Source organism: Periplaneta americana, chromosome 15 (assembly GCF_040183065.1).
Source record: "Periplaneta americana isolate PAMFEO1 chromosome 15, P.americana_PAMFEO1_priV1, whole genome shotgun sequence".
NCBI lineage: Eukaryota > Metazoa > Arthropoda > Insecta > Blattodea > Blattidae > Periplaneta > Periplaneta americana.
The window spans coordinates 130,953,589-130,973,522 of record NC_091131.1 but is presented as its reverse complement, the minus strand read 5'-3'; the positions used below and the strand labels follow the sequence as shown (position 1 = coordinate 130,973,522).

The 19,934-nt window shown below is 34.2% G+C and overlaps 2 protein-coding genes across 6 annotated transcripts in view; one reads left to right on the top strand and one right to left on the bottom strand.

Annotated features, from left to right (window-relative positions):
• LOC138715333 (cytochrome P450 4C1-like) overlaps positions 1-10,216 on the bottom strand; it is a 121,536-nt gene extending 111,320 nt beyond the window's left edge. For 2 of the 3 annotated variants that reach the window (XM_069848140.1, XM_069848142.1), the window contains exon 1: positions 9,950-10,216. The gene's annotated coding sequence lies outside the window, so the exon portion shown is untranslated. Of the gene's footprint in view, positions 1-81; positions 462-9,949 lie in introns of those variants that run through there. The other variant, XM_069848141.1, reaches the window with a different exon arrangement.
• A 9,361-nt stretch (positions 10,217-19,577) lies between these two features.
• The window catches only part of LOC138715332 (cytochrome P450 4C1-like), a 193,411-nt gene continuing 193,054 nt past the window's right edge, over positions 19,578-19,934 (top strand). The window contains exon 1 of one of the 3 annotated variants that reach the window (XM_069848126.1): positions 19,578-19,730. The gene's annotated coding sequence lies outside the window, so the exon portion shown is untranslated. Of the gene's footprint in view, positions 19,759-19,934 lie in introns of all 3 variants that reach the window. The other 2 variants (XM_069848130.1, XM_069848129.1) reach the window with 2 other exon arrangements.

The window sequence follows — 19,934 nt, the reverse complement described above, 5'->3', positions numbered from 1 at the left end:
AAAATATTTGGCCTAACATATCACACGAAGTAAACCAATAAATTAGCGAGTCTTGAAATTGTCCTTAGCTATACAACTTACTGTTTAAATGAAGTTTTCCTTATAACAACACTTTCCACAAAAACATTGGTACAGAGATATGGTTTGATGTATTTCTGTGTCATATATATCCAAAAGTTAATTCAATTTATAATGTTACACTGACATGAAATCACTAAACTTAAGCTTTTCTTTACAATACAGTGATGAAGTTAGTTCGAAACACACACAATGTTGTCAATCGCATAATGCAGCGTGATCAAACTTTGAACAAGTAAACTGCCTGGGTTCTTGCATGACAAGGCCAATGATTACTTTTCGCTTATATAACTACGAAGTATTTTATTATCATACGGAAAGCCTTGAGTTTTGCTTGGTCATCAACATTTTGATCATAATTTTAAATAATTAGTTCCAGCGTAGCTCAGTTGGTAGAGCGCTGGTACGTTCAACCAGAAGTCCCGGGATCGATACCGGCTCCGGAACAATTTTTCCTGAAAAACTAGATTTTCATAGATCACTTTAACAATTTTGCAGTTCTTGGGCAAAGTGACGTAAGTCAGTTTCCACAAACCTTTTTTGATAATTTATTGACAACTTACATTGGTTTATGTCGATTTGATTTTTTTCTGTATCAAGTATTGTAATGGAAGAAATACTTATGTCTCTTTTTCCAAGCGAGCAGATGTTCCGTAAGTTGTCAATAAATTATCAAAAAAGGTTTGTGGAAACTGACTTATGTCACTTTGCCCAGGCACAACAGAATTACATTATATTATTTAAACCGGTAGTATTCAATCTATGGTACACATACACCAAAGAGTACACGGGGTTATCTCAAGTGGTACGCATCCCACTGACTAGAACTTGTAAAAATGCTGACACATTCGTTTTATTATACTTGTTGATTTTACAATGTAACATTTTGCTTTTCCATGCTTCAATAACATTTTACATAACTTATTACCAGGGAACGGATTTATATGGACTAAAAATATATGAAATATGTAAATATATATGTAGTTATTTTTACCAAAATATGGAATTAAATATGGATTTTTACCAAAATATGGAATTAAATATGGACTTAAAATTATAAAAAAATGACTATGTACGTTAAATATTGGTACATTTTAATCAAACTAAACAAAAAATATAATGGACGTACCTTATCTTCCAATGTAGTTTCAACAAAACACAATTTTTATTGTCTGTTACCATAACAATAGGTTACAAACATTTCTTTCAAGTGCTGAAAAGTGAATCTTCTTCTATTGTCTCTGAGGATAGATTTATACTGACTAAAAGAGCGTTCGACGTCACAAGAAGTAACTGGTACATAATTCAATTTCACAATGTCTGCTGGGGATAAGTCCAAGTTAATCTTCACTGTTGATTCACCACTCATCACAGCAACAACCTTTTGTAGTTCTTCATATCCAGGGTTTTTTGAAAGTACAGTGTCCACCTTAGCTCTTACTGCATCTGCAACTTTACCTCTACCACGATTCAGTTGTTCCACAGTACTATTTATAATTTCAAAACTTTCAGATAGTGAAAGGTGCCTATTTTGGAGACTTTTGAGCGTTTTTATGATGCATGAAAATGTATGCTGAATGTGAGCTAAGTCATTCTTCACACTTATGTCACAGGTAACTGTTTTCGCAGTATCAATTGAGACTGCATCTTCAGAGTCCAATGCAAGGAGAACATTGTTAATAGAGTCTATATGTTCGGCATAATATTCAACTGCTTCTAGCCATGTACCCCATCTAGTTAAAATTGGCTTTGGTGGCAATGGAATTTCAGGGTACATTTCTTTCAACACGTTAACTCTACTGGGAGCTTTGAGAAATACTTTTTTCACTGATGAAATCAACAAATCTACTTTAGGGAAATTGTCTCTGACCACTTCTGCCACACGATGAAATGCATGCGCCACACAAGTAAAATGAGTCAATTTAGGATATACAACAGATAATGCTTGTCCAGCTTTGACCATATAAGGGGCAGCATCGCTAATAAAGAATAACACATTATCGTACATAATACCCTTTGGCCACAGGATACCCATAGCTTCGTTGAACAGTTTAACTATAGTTTTGTTATTGCACTTTTCTAGAACATCACAATGTAAAAGAATTCGTTCAGAATATTGTTCACTTAACAAACCGATAACTACATTACCAACAAGTCTACCTTCTTTGTCGGGAGTCTCATCAATGGAAACCCAAATTGAACTATCTTTAATTTCATCTCTTATCTTCTGTATTGTCTCATCGTAGATGGATGGAGCATACGTCTTCCTAAGTGTTGACTCATCCGGGATTGTATGTTGAGTATATTTTTCAAGGAATTCCCTGAAGACCTTATTCTTTAGTTTGTAGAGAGGAATATCAGCAGAGATGAGAGAACGGCACAGGTCGATGTTAAACTCAGATCTTACATTCGATGTTGTTGGTTGTGTTAAAAACAATTGTCTCTGCTTGGAATTTAGTTGTTTGTTGGCCTGATGTTTACTAGTTGTAATGTGTTGTTGCACCAGGAACTTTTGTGTAGATGATACTGCACACTGACACAAATTACAAAATAATATTTTATTGTCAGTTGATAAACCATCTTCTTTAAATTCTGAAATGTAACTTGTTAGTTTTGATTTTAAATTGACTGAATGACGTACTTTTGGCATATTTACCGTCTTTATAGTATGATTTACAAAACTGAACCTATGTGTACTCTGACTGGCATTTAACTGTTGAGCTGCACAACTGAAGTCTGTTAAAAATTTTAAATTAAATTAATACAGTTTTGTAACTTACTTTCCCATTGTTGATAGGACTGCTAATTTTCAAATAACTCTGATGTTAAAGGGATTACTGAACATGTGTTTAAATCTCTATTGTTGAAATGTATTTTTAAAAGTTAATGGAATTTTGTTTTGTTTTATTGTTAAACCTAATATAATATGGACTGTTTTATATGAAATATGGAAAATATATGGAAATTAACGAAAATATGTACTAAACTCTAAAATATGGAAAAATATGGAAAATAAAAGTAGGATTTTTCAACCCTACACATTGTGAAACATAAAGATAATGCAAAATATAAATTATATTAGCTTTATAAGTAAATATGTATTTACATATAAATCCTTTCCCTGCTTATTACTAATTATTACTATTGCATCAATAACTACTGTAAGTATAATAATAATAATAATAATAATAATAATAATAATAATAATAATAATAATAATAATCAGTTTACGGCAGAACGCCGGAGATAGCAGTCGCGTGTGCACAACTCGCTAACACAGTATAAAGGTTATTTGCCTGAGGAAGAAGCGAAGAATACAGCAAGAGAAGATGGAACAATGGTTACAGAAAGAGACATCAGAAAAGGATAAAGTAAGTGAAGTAAGTAGAGAGGAAAGGAATAATATTGCAGGCTTGATTCAAGTAGAAGTAGAAATGAAGAACCAGGTTCTAGAAAACTTAAGACTAAAAGTAGAAAACATCAGTGAAAAGATAGAAGAGTTGATGGTAGAGAATAACAAATTAAAGAAGAAGATGAGTGACTACGATCTCAAGATGAGGAAAAATAACTTAATAAATTTCGGAGTCCAAGAAAGGAGCCGGGAAAAAGAGATGGATACCTTGGAGAAAGTGAGAGATTTATGTGAAGTGATCTTTAATATCGAGTTGAGAGAAGAACATGTCGACCATTCGTACAGGTTAGGGAACGGGACCAAAAGACCTATCTTCTTGAGCTTTAGGAATACAAAAGTAAGGGAAGCTATTCTGAATAACCTAGGACGGCTCTGTCGTTCAGGAATGAGAGTGGAAAAAGATATGCCATTTGAAGTAAGAAATAGAAGAAAACAGCTACTACCTTATGTGAAAGCAGCGAGGGCGAAGGGTCACTTTGCTAAAATGTACGAGGATAAACTGAAAGTGAACGGAAAATGGTATGATCTGGAGTTTTGCCTCAGGAATGAAGATCATCCAGAATTTGGACTAACGAGAAGAACGAAAGAGGACAGTGGACATATTTCAACTTTGCAGAGGGAAGCAACGAGAAGGCAACAGACAGTCGACGTTAGCTACATAAGCGGAGGGAAGGAGCAGAATAAAATCATCCCAATTTCAAGGACGGAACAAGTGATTGTCGCAGATCAACATATGGTGAATAGTAATGAGTTCAGGAACCCACATACTGACGTACGAGGAAGTGTAAATATGATGGCACAGCAAGGAGACGAGAACAGCAACGTGATCATGCAACGTAAGCGGATTCCTAGTCTACATACGATGGCGGTAAGGTTAGCACACTACAGGAAGAATGCTGACAATAACGGAACAAGAAACACGGGCGCTAGGAAAAAGGCGAGGGGCGATAAAAAGAAAAACCAAGAGTCAGGAAGTGATAGGGAAGAAAGTAGTGTAATGAGGAAGGGTGCGAGTGTAAGTGGAAATCTAGTATGTGGAAGTGAAAGCGTGAGGGGGGGGGGGGAAATAAAAGAGGAATAGAAAAAGAAATAAATAGAAAGAAAGACAGAGATAGAAATGAGGCAGAGACGAACAGTAAAGAAAGGTCAGAACCTGCGACAGCTGAGGATATGGCAGTGATATTAGAGATGATTAAGAAATGTGGGGATGTGATCAAAAAGTGCAAGTAAAGTGGATCTGGAAAAGATCGAGAAGTATAGGAGAGAGAGAGAAAGTGTATAAGCAGATGTGTAGAATATAAGCATTTATAGGAAATGAGAAAAGTGACACTGGATTAAGATGTTATGGTTTATTTAACGACGCTCGCAACTGCAGAGGTTATATCAGCGTCGCCGGATGTGCCGGAATTTTGTCCCGCAGGAGTTCTTTTACATGCCAGTAAATCTACTGACATGAGCCTGTCGCATTTAAGCACACTGGCCCGGGATCGAACCCGCAACCTTGGGCATAGAAGGCCAGCGCTATACCAACTCGCCAACCAGGTCGACTACTGGATTAAGTGTAAGCAGAATAGTGAGAAAGTGAAAGTGAGCGCAAATAGGAATAAGAGAAAATAGTGAGAAAGGGTTAAGAGAAGTGAACAAGTGACAGCTTAAAATTAGTACTAACATTTGAACGTTGGGACAGTAAATGAATATAAGAGAAAGATAGGAGAAAAGGTCAAAGTACAAATAGGACAAATAATTCAATATGATAATTTATAGAGAAAAATTGAAATTGAGATTTTAGTGAATAGTAGCTAGAGGATAAAAGGGGTGTGAAAGTAGTATGGAATATTAGATATATTAGGATTAATGAACAAATAAAGAATATCAAATAAAAGGTAGGAGAAATACTGAAGGGGAGTTTGACCAAGTAACAAAAAAGGTACATAGTGTAATTGTATTTGTGTAGACGTGTACTGCAAATAATGTGTTATTGTAATAATATTTTAATGGTGGCACCGGTTACAGAAATGTGAGGTACACCATTACATGTAAAGAAGTGCTGTGATGAAATATATCATATAATAATAATAATAATAATAATAATAATAATAATAATAATAATAATAATAACATAAACTTTTGCATACAATATCAATCATACCCTTTTTCTTATTTCTTATATAATTGCAATGCAGTTTAGGAGGTAAAAAAATTTATTCTGGGGGTACGCTAGCAAAAAGATTTGAATACCACTGCTTCAAATTATATAGGCATACACTAGAATATGCTTTTATTATATATTTTGTATTTACACTATGAATAATTAGGCCTACATTGACCAAACATTATTAGTTGTGTGTTGTAATTAAAGGTTTTTTTTTTCAATATACTGTAGCCTACTTATTTTGTAAATAGTGTATACTAGTGTATGAAGGGGCTTTAGACACTGACTATTTTCAAAAGCTGGTTGTCAAAATGACTGTTTTTCGTCTCTACAATATGGTCTTTCTTAAAAATATAACTTTCGTGGGAAGCGAGGCAAAGATCCTTAACGGGCGTGACAACGAAGTTAATACAAAATTAAGTTTGGAATAAATAGCGAACGTAGAAGTGAGGAATAGGGAATTAGATTGAGATTTAAATAGGTTTTGGGCGACAAATAGTGTCGCACGAGCAAACTACGAAATAGACGAAATGATAAGAGAAAAGAGAGGACATGGAAGGACACAGTGTAGAACAATGCAAGAGAAGTGCATGAGTCGTTAAAATTATGTAAAGTATAAGAATGTAGTATAAAGGCAGTAAATTAATTAATGAAGTGACGTAAATAGCAAAGTGAGCGAGGATTATGAACCAACCATGTTATATGTCAGTAAGGACTAAGAATTAGGGAAGTAACGAATTCAGTATAAGGTTGAATAGAGAATACGAAAAAACAATTTTTATTTCGTATGAGTATAACAAGTAAGGGAGAGAAACGGTAATGAAAAGTATGAATAGTCAAAAGAGTCTGAAATAAATAGCAAAAGTAATGGTAGGGATAAGGAAATTAGTTTAACATAGCTTTTAGAACGATGTATAGTATCAGATGAATAAAGTGCGAAGTACCGTAGATGAATTGATAAGCAAAAGAATGGACACGGAAGGACACAGCATTGAATAAAGGAAGATAAGTGCATGAGTCGTCCACTAAGTTTAAAATTGATATAAGTAGCGTAAGAATGGGAATGATGGCCCGAACACAGGAACTTGAAGGGCTAGCAGGACCAAACGGTTGAGTGACAATAAATCGTATCGTATCGTATCATATCTTATCGTATCTTATCTATATCGTATCGTATCATATCATACATTTTGTGGAATATGTTTTTTATTTTTCAAATATTGTCCTTCATTATGAAATATAATTTCTTTGATACAAATTGTCTTATTTAACGTTAAATTGTAGTTGTTTAACTCTTCGAATTGCATGTAACTAAACACATCTACATTATTATTATTATGATTATGATTATTATTATTATTATTATTATTATTATTATTATTATTATTGCATTGTTTTCTGTGTTGATGTCATTTATATTTGCTGTGCATTTTTATACCGGTTGAGTGGAAGAGAAGATCTTTTGATCTTCACTCTGCCAGTGAAAATAAATGAATTAAATAAATGAAGAAATAATTTAAATTGTAGAAAACATTGTCGTAATATCAGTCTTTATCACTACAACGCATTTTAAACAGTCCAGGTTGTCTGGTTTAGAAACATGAATAGAATGTCAACTTCAGCACAAACAAGATGCTGTGGCACGTGTCAAATATTACGTCACGCCAATATAGTCTATGAACAGCTACCCTTCTCAGTACGCCCTGGGACAAAATACGGTCCTTAATTATAACTCTCAAACCATCTGAAAATAATTTCAAATTATTGAGCATTGATCGTAGATTCCACTGTTCGTTTCGAGACTTAGTGAGTAGGGTGGTGTGGGAGGGGGGGAAACATCAAAAAGCTTGGGAGTGCAAAAGTTGACGCATTATAAGAGTATTTACCTATTAAATTTATTTCCTAACGTAGTCATATAGTCATATCTGCCAGGTTAAATAAATCATTATTATTATTATTATTATTATTATTATATCTTCAGGCGCCACAAGAACCTCAAAGATTATGTATTCCATTATATATTTCTGTTTATTTTTTACATTCATTATCATTTCTAATTTCATGTACCTTGGGTTTTAATAATGTTAGTGGAAGTGTAAATAGTATGAAAAAAATTATCTTCCCTGAAACTCAACTTCCAATTGCTAAAAGAACACTGAAAATCTAATTTTTATAGAAATGTTAAAAAATCACAAATATGACTACAAATTTTTATTCATTTACTTATTTATTTATTTATTTATTTATTTATTTATTTATTTATTTATTTATTTATTTGTTTATTTATTTATTTATTTATTTATTTATTTATTTATTTATTTATTTATTTATTTATTTATTTATTTATTTATTTATTTATTCTGGTGTAGTTAAGGCCATCAGGCCTCTCTCCCACAACACCAGGAATACAAATACAATAATAGAAATAACAGAAAAAAATATATACAAAGTAAAGCTACACAAGAAATAAAGAGAGAGAGAGAGGAAAAATCACTATAAACAAAGTAAAGCCACACAAAAATATACACAGGTTACAGTCACACAAACTTTAAATGAGTGATTAAGTATCATAATTAATTGTATCCTAGCTAATTAACTAACATAAACAACAAACTTGCAATTTTAATCTAGATTAAAAAAGAAAAAAAAACACAAAAATCAATATAGTTGATATAATATGAACTGGTTAACTCAGTCGATGAACTGGTTTTTGAAAAGAAAAGCCATTTATTTAAATTACAACTAATTTATGAACATGAAAAACAAATATGCTCACGTCAGACATCAAGTGCATTAAAGCTCTTAAATGTAGTTTCTGAACATAAGTGAATAACAAATAAACTGTAAAGAACTTCACTATTAACTCTGATTATATTAAATATGATGTTCAGTTTTATTTGTTGAAATGAGGCATGGCAGTCCTATATTCCAGTCTGACCCTGATATATCCGTCCCTTTGTAGTTCACAAACTGCTGAAGTGGCCTCAGTCACTATACGAACACACCGTTCTACTGCTTGTGTGTGACATAAGAACTTTGGAAAATTATGTCAGTGGCTCATTATCACTGATATGACTCTTGATATCTTCTCGGCAGATCGACTGAGTTAAGTGTGTTTCAGTACCGATGTAAGTTAGCTCTCATGACATCATTTAATACTAGTCCGAAGCATTGAAGTTCATCTTGGGTACCTTAAATTTTCTTACGTTCTTGGTCGGTTGTTTGTCTCTGATCCTAAGTGTACGAGGAAAAGCTACTTTTCTCATAACTTCCCTTGAATCAGATAGCACAGCTAACAACGTATTTTCAGGGTGTGCGAATTATGAATTTCTTTCGATCACAGAATCAACAACGATTTTAAGATTTTCCGGTAGGTATCTGCTGAACAGAATCATTTTCCAGAGGTGCCATGGTTCAGTCCAACATTCTGATTACATTTTGATTTCAAACCACACTGATGCATATAATTTCACTATATAGGTGACCAACGCGACCAGATTTTCCGATGGATGATTGGTACTGACATACAAACCAATTCTAAATAAAAATAAAGAAAACTCTATGGTTTTGTGGCATCTTAAAATATTCAATTTGAGTTGTAAGTTTTTTAGGGAACAACAGTATCATTATAAACACCTTAAATACCCAAGTTTATTAAAATACAAGAACATAAAAGAATGAAAAAAATAAGAAATAGAATTATTTTTTGTAATATTTTAAAATTTTAAGGTCATTGTGACACCTCAAGATAGTATACAATTTTCATAAAATTTTCAGGTTATGTTAGGTATAAAATGCAACAAGTTTTGCACACCGAAGCGTTTTCGATTTCTAAAGAAAGTGAAAAATCGTACATTTTCACTCCACCCTACTGAGGAGTTGGGCGCAGATAAAATAGTCATTTACAAACAAAAACTTGATTACCACAGACAAAAATATGGCCTAACTCATATACTGGCATTGGGTTAATGATAGGAGGAAGAGGGATCATTAAAAAAAATCAGGAATTGTTTTGTCTTAACACGAAATTACTACATTATGTTCCAATTTGAAATCTAAGAGAAATATAGTCATATTGAAAAATAATTTATACAGACTTCAAAATTAAGTTTCTCTTTCTATCTAATCATTAGACTACTGTACTTATTTTATTATAAAATTTTTCTTCTTATCTTTCCAATTCAGATCTTTTTCATTAGTTCTTATTTGTACTTTGTATTTAAGATAGCTCCTCAATAGGGGAATTCGTTTTAATTTTAATACTCCTTAGAATAGAGCAATTGTCATCAGATAGCTACACAACTCACCGTTTGATTTATGGTTTCCGTTTGATAACACTTTCTACAAACTTTGGATTATGATCTTGATAGTACATAAATAGCTGTATGCTTTAATGTAATTCTGTGTCATATATTCAAAATGACACTTCAAACACCTAACTATACCACACTGTCATGAACTCGCTAAATATTTATAGTCCTTCTCACATCACAATGAAGAGGTTAATTTGTAGCGGACACTGTTGTGTTGGCCATCCTCTGTCGTATCGAGATATGCACTGTACGCTCAATGGTAACAAGATTTCGCACGTACAAAAAAGGAGAGAGTTGCAGCACAAGGCCGACCACTTATATAATCGCTGATATAAACTGAAAGTGTTTAGCTGAAGTTCGGATAGCCATGACATTCTTCGTCACCGACATTTTCATCATCTTTTTCTTTCAGCTAGTTATTTAACGACGCTGTACCAACTGTGATTTTTATCTACAGTCGACAGCGGAGGATCTGAAGATATTGCGGACCTAGGCTAACCATGCTTGGAGACCCCTCTCCTTTCCATCAAATAGAGCATAATTATTATTTAATATTAGGTTCTATGCTTACTGTAACTGTACCGTAACTTTAAAAGCACTGCATGAAAAGGAAACGTGTTACTTGCTCTCAAATAACACAAATAAATGAATGATGAATCAGCAATAATAATCTATTTGAAATGAAAACAAAATAATAAGCTAAGCATCAGGTGCTGTATTATTTAGGAATTAGTTTCCTCTTTTGGCTGATTGCTTAAATGTGTAACAAAATCTATTAATATCACGAGTACGGATGAGTAAGACTGTTGGGAATTCCTCCGGGAAACTCGATTTTATTTTACATAATCGTGTTCCCATATTTCTCATTTTATACTATATATTTCGTCGATTTTTAACCGACGGGAGTCTTTCAAACAACGACGAGTATCCCAAGTAGTCCCCAATTCGCTTCTTCTCAGGGTAAGTTGCGAAAAAGAATCGTGTTGTCCAACTCCGTGACAGGGCTGTACAATACCTGCAGTAACAGACCGGCTTTTGTTTCAGTACCCTAAGGCCGGTCTCCCATCAGTGCTAAGTTACGACAACGATACCGCTTCGCTACGTCGCTTTTAAAAAGCTGCACGTGGTTTTAAATGGAAGTTTTCCCACTAGCGCGACGAATACGAGGTCACGACTCCACCTGCTAGCGACGAGTCGTGCGAGACTCGACATGTCAGTCTTCTCTAGAGATGGGGTAAAACGTGATTTTTCGCTCACCGGTGAAGCAGTGACAGCTCATTTTGAATCTCGGTAATTTTAATCAGTTATCCAGTGATTAGAGGTGATTTTCAGTTGCCAATGGTGACGACGAGAAACCAGCGCTATAGAGCGGTCTTGGATCAGCTAATCACTGGTAGAGCAGTGATCTAGTGAGTGGGGACGATTGGGAGTGATTTCTCACTACGAAGAGCGAGCAAATAACTGTTTTGAATTATTGGTGATTGTGATTATGATCATAGATGCATTAGTGTTAAAATAATGAAAGGAATAAGATATTATGGGTGCATTGACAATGCAGAGAAAAAACAGAACTCAGAAAAAAATATTATGGTGAAATCAGACACATTAGTTGAGATTATTTGCGGATTTTAAAGTTATTATATTAAATTAAATACCTGTATTATGTAATTTTCATTTGGCTGCATATATAATAAAAGTGATAAACAGGTAAGTGTGGTTGAACAAAGTGATATTTGTAGGCCTGCATTGTTACATCAACCTTAATAATTCTAGCCTTTCCCTTCTTTTTATTCACACATTCCAGTTATAGTATGATTAAACTTCTACAATGAACTTCTATATATAATGATAAACAAGTGGCTTTAGTTTGCAGGCACAAATACTTTCAAAATATAAATCGTTCTATGCTTGCCAGTATATTCTAATGCACTGCTGTAACCCTCTTCTATTGGTTATTTAACGACGCTGTATCAACTACTTGATTATTAGTGTCGATGGAATTGGTAATGAGATGGTATTTGGGGAGATAAGGTCGAGGATTCGCCATAGGTTATCTGACATTCGCCTTACGGTTGAAACAAATCTGGGAATCAGCTCAATCGGGACTCGAACCCAGGCCTGAGCGCAACTCCTAACCAGCAAGCAAATGCGCTACACCTGTGGCCACCTTCTTGTTACTAGGCCTAATTACTTGAATGAAAAAAATTCCACTTTTTTAATTGTGCTTCTGTAATTTCGCCAAACTGACTAGTGAAATTTTGCCTCACTGGTGAGGCACCATAACATTTTTAAAGCCCCGCTAATCCGCTAATTACCAACATAACATGAGAGAGGTCCAGGACGAATTAATAGAGAAATGGTCGTTTCTCTAGTATTGCGTCATGGACCTCTAGAGTGTTATATTTGAAACAAGTAGGAAGCAGAAGGGCTATAACAGTGCAGTAGAATATATAGCCAACTATCGAACTATTTTTATGTTGAAAGTAACCTAGTTCTTAAAAGTCTACCAAAGAAAATTATGCCATATCACTAAGTTGTTCAACTCAGCACTGAAATTTCAATATTTCCCTTCATCACAATTCATTACAAGCTTAAAAAGAACAAACAATCCATGTAATGTCATGCAGTTCAAAAATTGCTCAACAGGTGGCAGAAAACTGCAATGTGAGACGAGCTATATGTTGAAATCACTGAGGGAATAGTCATACGTGTCAGTTGTTCCTGGTGCAATGAGTAAATCACCGCTTGATCACTGTTTTACTGGTTAATGAGCAGTCTACTTACTGGAGTGAAAGTGATTTTTAATCACCGGTGAAAAATTGCTGCTAGTGATTTTTTCTTCCATCTTTAGTCTTCTCGCTATCTTGCCGCGACCAGTCGCTTCAGATGGCTGAAGGAGAAAAAGAAGACATTGGCTTAGTTCAACTAGTAGAACCATCAATACCCATGCCTATACAACCATAATTTCAGCTGAATACTGAATACTGAAGGACAGATGTGACTACAGAGAAGAAGCTCCAATTACAGTAGTTACATGTGTTATGTTGTAAACAAAACACAAGAATTACAAATAGAAACAGAGAGAGAAAATATAAATAGTGAAAAGAAATGGAAGAAGGAGACAGAGAGAGAATAAAAATGTCAATATTTTGAATTAAATTTTATACTTACAACTTACAATTGGCTTTTAAAGAACCCAGAGGTTCACTGCTGCTCTCACATAAGATCGACATCGGTCCCGATCCTGAGAAAGATTAATCCAATCTCTACCATCTCCTTCAAATCCATTTTTATATTATCCTCCTATCTATGTCTCGGCCCAAAGGTAAATCAAATTATAACACATAGAATATATAGGCCTATATATTAAGTTAAGAGTTGGAAGTGCGACATTTTGGAAGCTTTCAATATCATAATCATGTACTGCATTATGTAAAAGATGAAATCTTAATCCAAAATGTTACATACTGTATCTAATAAAATAAAATTATATATTGAACATAATCTCAACAAATATTAATTTCATTATATATTGTGTTTGTTGGAGTCAAAAAATGTAGACGAGTTCTTAAATTAGATTTTCTTTACTTTACATTGATTTAAATTAAAATGTCTGTGTTATTTGTAAGTGATTTTAACTTAAATTAAATTTGCAAATTGTGGTAAGGTATTCTATTTCGATTATGCTTCTTAAAATATTGGAATCTTGAAAACAGCTTTTACGTCACGGGTGTAGATGAATAACATTAAATATTCTGAATAATTTAAATAATATAGGCTACTAGACATTCGATAAAATAACAAACTTTTCTTCGTCATTTTTCAGTTCTTGGACACAAACAAAAGCCGCTCTATTGATGATGTTCCTAATATACGGCTTGATCCAACAGCTCCGCCCTTCCTTCTGAGTTACTGCTAAACAATGATGACATCAACATCAGAAGACATGTTCCAAACATCTTTGTAGAGATCGCGTAGTTTATGTGTGAGAGCTTCTTACTATCAGTCGCTGCGCGATAATGAAGCTATCAGTGCATTCCGGTAGCGTCGTAGTAACGTAGCACTGGTGGGAGACCGGCCCAACACCTAGTGTGGGTGAGCACTGATTGAACTGTGACTGTGAATGCTTTACGAATAATACAGTGAGGAGTCCACAGATATAACAAACATGAATCATAGAACATAATTATAATAGGTTTTTTTCGCACAGCAGTTCCAAACTGGTTTGAACGGTTCCGGTCATGCGCACATGGATTTTACTGTTCGCACAGCGGAAACTTCAAACTCAAACTGTTTCTGACAAATAGTCACGCGTTCGTACAGCACGTCAAACTCATTTCAAATCGATTCCTGACAGTCAGAATTGATTTGCGAATGAAGTGCAAACCAATATCAAATCATAGATGACGCATGCTCATCAAGATAGTTTTGCCATTGTTTTCTGCATGTTATTTACAACATAACCTATACGAATATGCCCTAAATAAATAATCAATTGTATTTTAGTACTGTTGTTTTCGTATAATTGCCATTTTTCAGGAAGGTAATACTATATATAAGCGTGCGTACTATTCGAAAGTTTTACGGCATAAGTTATAATAATGCTATTATTTTTTATTCAAAAGCTGGAATATTTAATTCTCTTGATACGTCATGTCTAGCTATTTTTATTTAATTTATAAAACCAATATATAGTATAGACGAAGTTAATGTTTTTAATTTGGTTCACTTTTAAAATAAAATCCATAGTTCGTGATTATGAGTATGCTCTTAATAAAGATTAACGCTATACTTCAGAATACCGTGTAAGTACTTATGTATGTACAATGACTGTCAATTAAAACTAAAGCTATACTTCAAAATACCGCGTAAGTACTTATGTAGCAAGACTGTGCAAATTGAAAATAATTTAAAAACGTGTTTTTTAATTATGATACAAGAGTGGATAAGTAAATAAGTGCATAAAAAAGATATTTTGCACCAATGATGAAATAACGACATAGCCTATAGGTTATGTACTTACGCGATATTATTCTGAAGTCGTTTCCAGATTAAATTGTAATAAAATTATTTTCCGGAAGTGTTTTAAAATATAAGTTAGGCTAATTTAGGCCTATAATTGTTCTTTCAGATGTCTGATTCAAACACTTATAGTGATAACGATATGGAATATTATATCCAATGGGGATGAGTTGGACTTGGTGGAATTATCTGAGGAAAGAAGGAAAGAGACAGGCCCTAAAATGAATCATATTTTCAACATATTTTCCCTAGGTACAATAACAGCGACTTATTTCCGTGTAACCCGCAGAGAATCTCTCTCAACAATTTGAAGTATTACAATATTTTAATTAATTGATTTTTATGTCTAAGTTCAAGTAAGTATCTAGACGGCAGTGGTTCCAACCAGTTTGGAAATGCGTTCGTACAGCTCAAATCACGGATGGTTTAAAATTGGTTTTCAAGCCGATCATGCGCATTAGATGAAGTCGGGACAGTTTGCAAACAGTTCTCAAACCATCACAAACTTGCTGTGCGAACAAACCTAATGTCTTCCTCAGCCAACAATAACTAATTATTTTAATATGCTAGGGTTTCATCAGCCCATGTTTAGATCAGATCAGTAAACTTCTCAAAATATGACATTCGTCACCGTTTATTTCTTAATCAGTACTCTTACGGCAAAACAAGCGCGACAATGACGTTGTTTTGGATTCTGTATTTACTAACACAGCCATCAAAGGTTAGGCGACTTACAACTTCTATTTGATAAGCTGATACCAAGAGAATTCTGAGTGAAGAATGCATGTGAGGCTCTTGAGATTGTCAGGGAGCGAAGAAAGCAACTATTTGCAAGGCTGAAATTTTTTTTTTGAAAAATATAAGTTAGCAAATTTTCGATCTCGTGTCACTATATTATGTTAATATAAGGTAGGTGTATCAAACAAGGCCCAGCTCTTAACAAGTCTCACTCCTTCTTCTGCTAAAAGTATATTATGCGATATCTTCTAGATGACAACAGTGATTGAATTCTCTACTAGTGCGCATTTAACAGTGGTATAGGTCTAGCAAGCACGGAATACCGACGGAAGGAATGCGAATGAAACACTGCAATAAGGAAGAGCGAGCGATAGGAAAGGTCACGAGATAACTTGAATGATATTCAAGAGTACAGTCGGAAGAGAAATGACATCGATAGAATCAGTCTTGCGTTGTGATAGTTATATTACGACTTTAGTTTGTTCCATTGCATGGGAATACGTGTCTTGTATAGCACGGTATTATTATTTCATTCGTAGTTGCGCGTTTAATTAGCTTCGAATTTTTCTCTTGCTGCGTTCTTTATTTCCACAGCGATGTCCTCATTCGTTCATCTTCTTGGAAGAGACGGTACTTCCATCGGCCCTCACCTCTCCCCCCTCGGCGTATCAACATACACACGTCAAAACAGACAGCAACGCCACCATTGCTTTTCGGTAATCGTTCCTTGTGCGAGCTATAATATCACATGTCCACTGTAACTGGTTTGCCGCCATTGTATGTTGCTGTGTTTGAGTTGTTTGTCTGGCTAATTATGGAAAGTGCAGTTCTTACGCGTTTTTGCAGCCATTTGTAAGTAATATTTCAGGTATTGGACTTTTTCGAAAGCTGTTTTATTCCTTTTGAAGATAACATAATTGGATTTAAGATATAATTCGTGGCGAGGGAGTAGTGAGCAAGAGACTGAAGAAAAACTGCAGGTCTGTTATAAGGCCCGGGTGGGTCTTGTTTGGTGTATGAACTGTCAGAATAATTACACGTTCAAGATTTGGTGAACTGTTTTCATCTGCTCGGCTCACAGCAATGACTGCAGGCAATTTGACTGCAAGGTTTCGAGGAATAGGAATTTTTCCTTAGCTATTCCCGAATCTGGACCCTATTGAAGGAAACTCAGGTTCGAATGAAAATGTACCAGACCTGTCATCCGACGAAGAGGCAGAAGTTGATAATCCTGATGATATCACTGATCCAAGATCAGCAGTCATTAACAGTGAAGAATCTCCAAACACCCCTTTGATCAACAACGATGAAGACAGTCTTGGACCTTATTTAGAAACTACGATTTCAATAACGCCCACATAACAACTAATTTTGAAATAATGACCACGGCCAAACTCTTAAAAACATACATTTAGAACATTTTTTTTTTTTCGAAGAGAGTACTAACGCAACTTTGAACACAGAAAATAACGATTTTCCATATTTAACAATTAAAAACATAGATGGTCCCAAACTTTAGGTGGGCCTTGTTTGATACACATATCTTACTTACATTAATTAATCTTTAAACATTCATTTCATTTTTAAACCTGGCATAAACAGAATGACGTGGTTTCACAGCTTGTCAACTATGTTTTAGCGTCTTTCAATAACGCTCCCAACTTGTTGATAGGCTACTTGCTGTCAAAGTTTTCCAAGTAGACTATACATGTAAGCTTAATTTATATTATTTCTAAGCTTAATTTATATTATTTATTAATATTAATGTTAATTAATATTGACATAGAGCAGGGAAATTATTTCTGTGTAAAAATCTCACAATGTCCTACTGCATATAATTGGGGGTATAATATTTACTTCAACATTTGTGAACCAATGCACAGTGGGTCAAGTGACGAATCTGGCTAGACAAAAGTATTTTTCTTCATCATAAAAAAAATCATGATTTATTCCATGTACGTATATTATTCGTAAGTAACTCTTCCTAACTTCCCTACAATAAAAACCCATCTCAGTGCAATATTGACAACATAGCACAGCCCCCAATCTGAAGTATCTCCACACACGTTGTTTGCACCATCTGGCATAGTCGTTTATGGGGTTGATGTCTATGGTTGTATTTATGTTATCTGAGTGTTTATTGCAATGTTTTGATTTATAACATGTAGCTGAAGCAGTTTCAGTAATTATTTACAATAGATACTCAGTAATTATAATCCTACTTCCATAAGAAACGTAGGCTTAACAATTATTTCACATTTAATATCTTTGGCGAGACTTTTAACATACTGCGTCACGTACTAAATTGTGCTAAAATGTAATGCAAGATCTCTAGTTTACGTCAGCTATCAAATTATTTGCACATTCTTGTAATTTAATTATTTTACATTTTCGAGGTCAGTGCGCAACCGGTTATCACGCGGTTACAGCTATTTAAAGAACTGGACTCGAGAATTCCGGAAAAAGAAACGCTTACCTACTATATGAAAATAAAAATATGAATACAGGAATGTTCTGAAGGTGTAGAAAAATGCTTAAAAAGGATGTAAAGGAATTTGTAATTAATTTCAGCCGTCAGTGGAAGAAAATTTATAGAAGTAAGTAAAATTTCGTATTAACTATTCTGATTGATTGAAAAAAAATTCTAAATCGGTATATGATATAATTCTCGCTATAAAACAGAAGCTGTATCTACTCCATCCACTTCATATATAAAAGATCCAGGAAGCCATTCCGTGAAAATATTAGTAGATCTGAATGAAGAGAAATTCAGCCTCTTGTCTCTGCACATTCGCAACAGGAACTAAGCCATTTAAATGTATTGTTTGAAGAAGAAACTACCGAATTGACGAGACGGGAAGTTAACATAATTTAAAATAAAATCACGTTTAGCTTACATATATGCTATTTGTAAATCCCGTACTAGTTTTCTGTTAGGTAGGAGGAAAGTTATTACTTTTGTCTAAAAACTTTCCCCTATAAAGGGGTAGTTCCTCTTACACCAACGTAATGAGAACTTGTGCATAAAAAGTTTATGCTATCTGACACTCCTGTATAGTTTCATGAAAATCTGTTACGCAGGATTTTTTTTTTTCTAAAAATCAGTCCCTCTAAAGCGCTAGTTCCTGCAACACAAACGTGAAAGTCTGTACACAAACAATAGACTATAATCTATATGCTCTCTGTAACTTCTGTATAAATTTTCATGAAAATCTGTTCGGTAGAAGAAAAGTTATTAATTGTGACTAAAATCACCTCCTATAAAGGAGTACATTCCCTTACACAAACGTAATGAGAGTTCGCACACCAAACTTATTTGCTACCTGTAAGTATTGTGTAAAATTTCATGAAACCCTCTTAAAATATAAGTTATTAATTTTGCCCAGCTAGATTTGCGTTTTGACTCACTGTGCAAATTGTCCCAATAATACTTGACGTACAATGGAATGGTATCATTTTAAAATAATTAGTGCTTACTACGGAAAAAGAAATATTGTGTTAATTTTTTATTGTTTCAAAATTACTGCAATATTTATATTTTCTTCAAATATTGTATAAAAATTGTGTTAAGAAATTATGCTTTACAAACCATTGTTTTGTGAAGTATAACTGTCTAATATTTCTTGTGTTACAATTGTCGACAATAATTGTGTTCTTATCCTTCTGCGACGTGTTTATATGTCAATTTAATCCAACACTAGAAGCGCAGAATAGAACTGATAACTGATAAGAGTAACGCGTGAATGACGCAATCTGCACAGACCGGCGATCCTGCACACATAGACTGCACATTCAGTGTTTCATTTCTGGCATGCCGGCTCTAAACCGAACATCTTCTAAGAGACGAATTCGAGTATTACATGGCAACGTGGTTGACCTTTTGCAAGCAGCAAATGTCGGCCACATGACGTCATCTTTGATGCTTGTTTCTCATTCAACAAGTCAGTGTTCTCCAAGTCTGATGTGAGAGTGAAAATTCATTGCATCCTTGATCAGGAAGGCTTACTTACTGTACGTACGTATTATGTTCACTTCAAGTGCAGGTTCGTAACTAATTACAATTGTTTATAAGTCACAGTGAAAGTAGTCAAACGGCTCGGCGTATCTCGTTCTTGCATACAAACGCGAATAATTGCACTAATAGATAAATTTCAACTTTTTGTCTGTAGCATGGAAAAAATCAGGTCACTTTTGCTAAATCGACTCTCCTGAATACGGA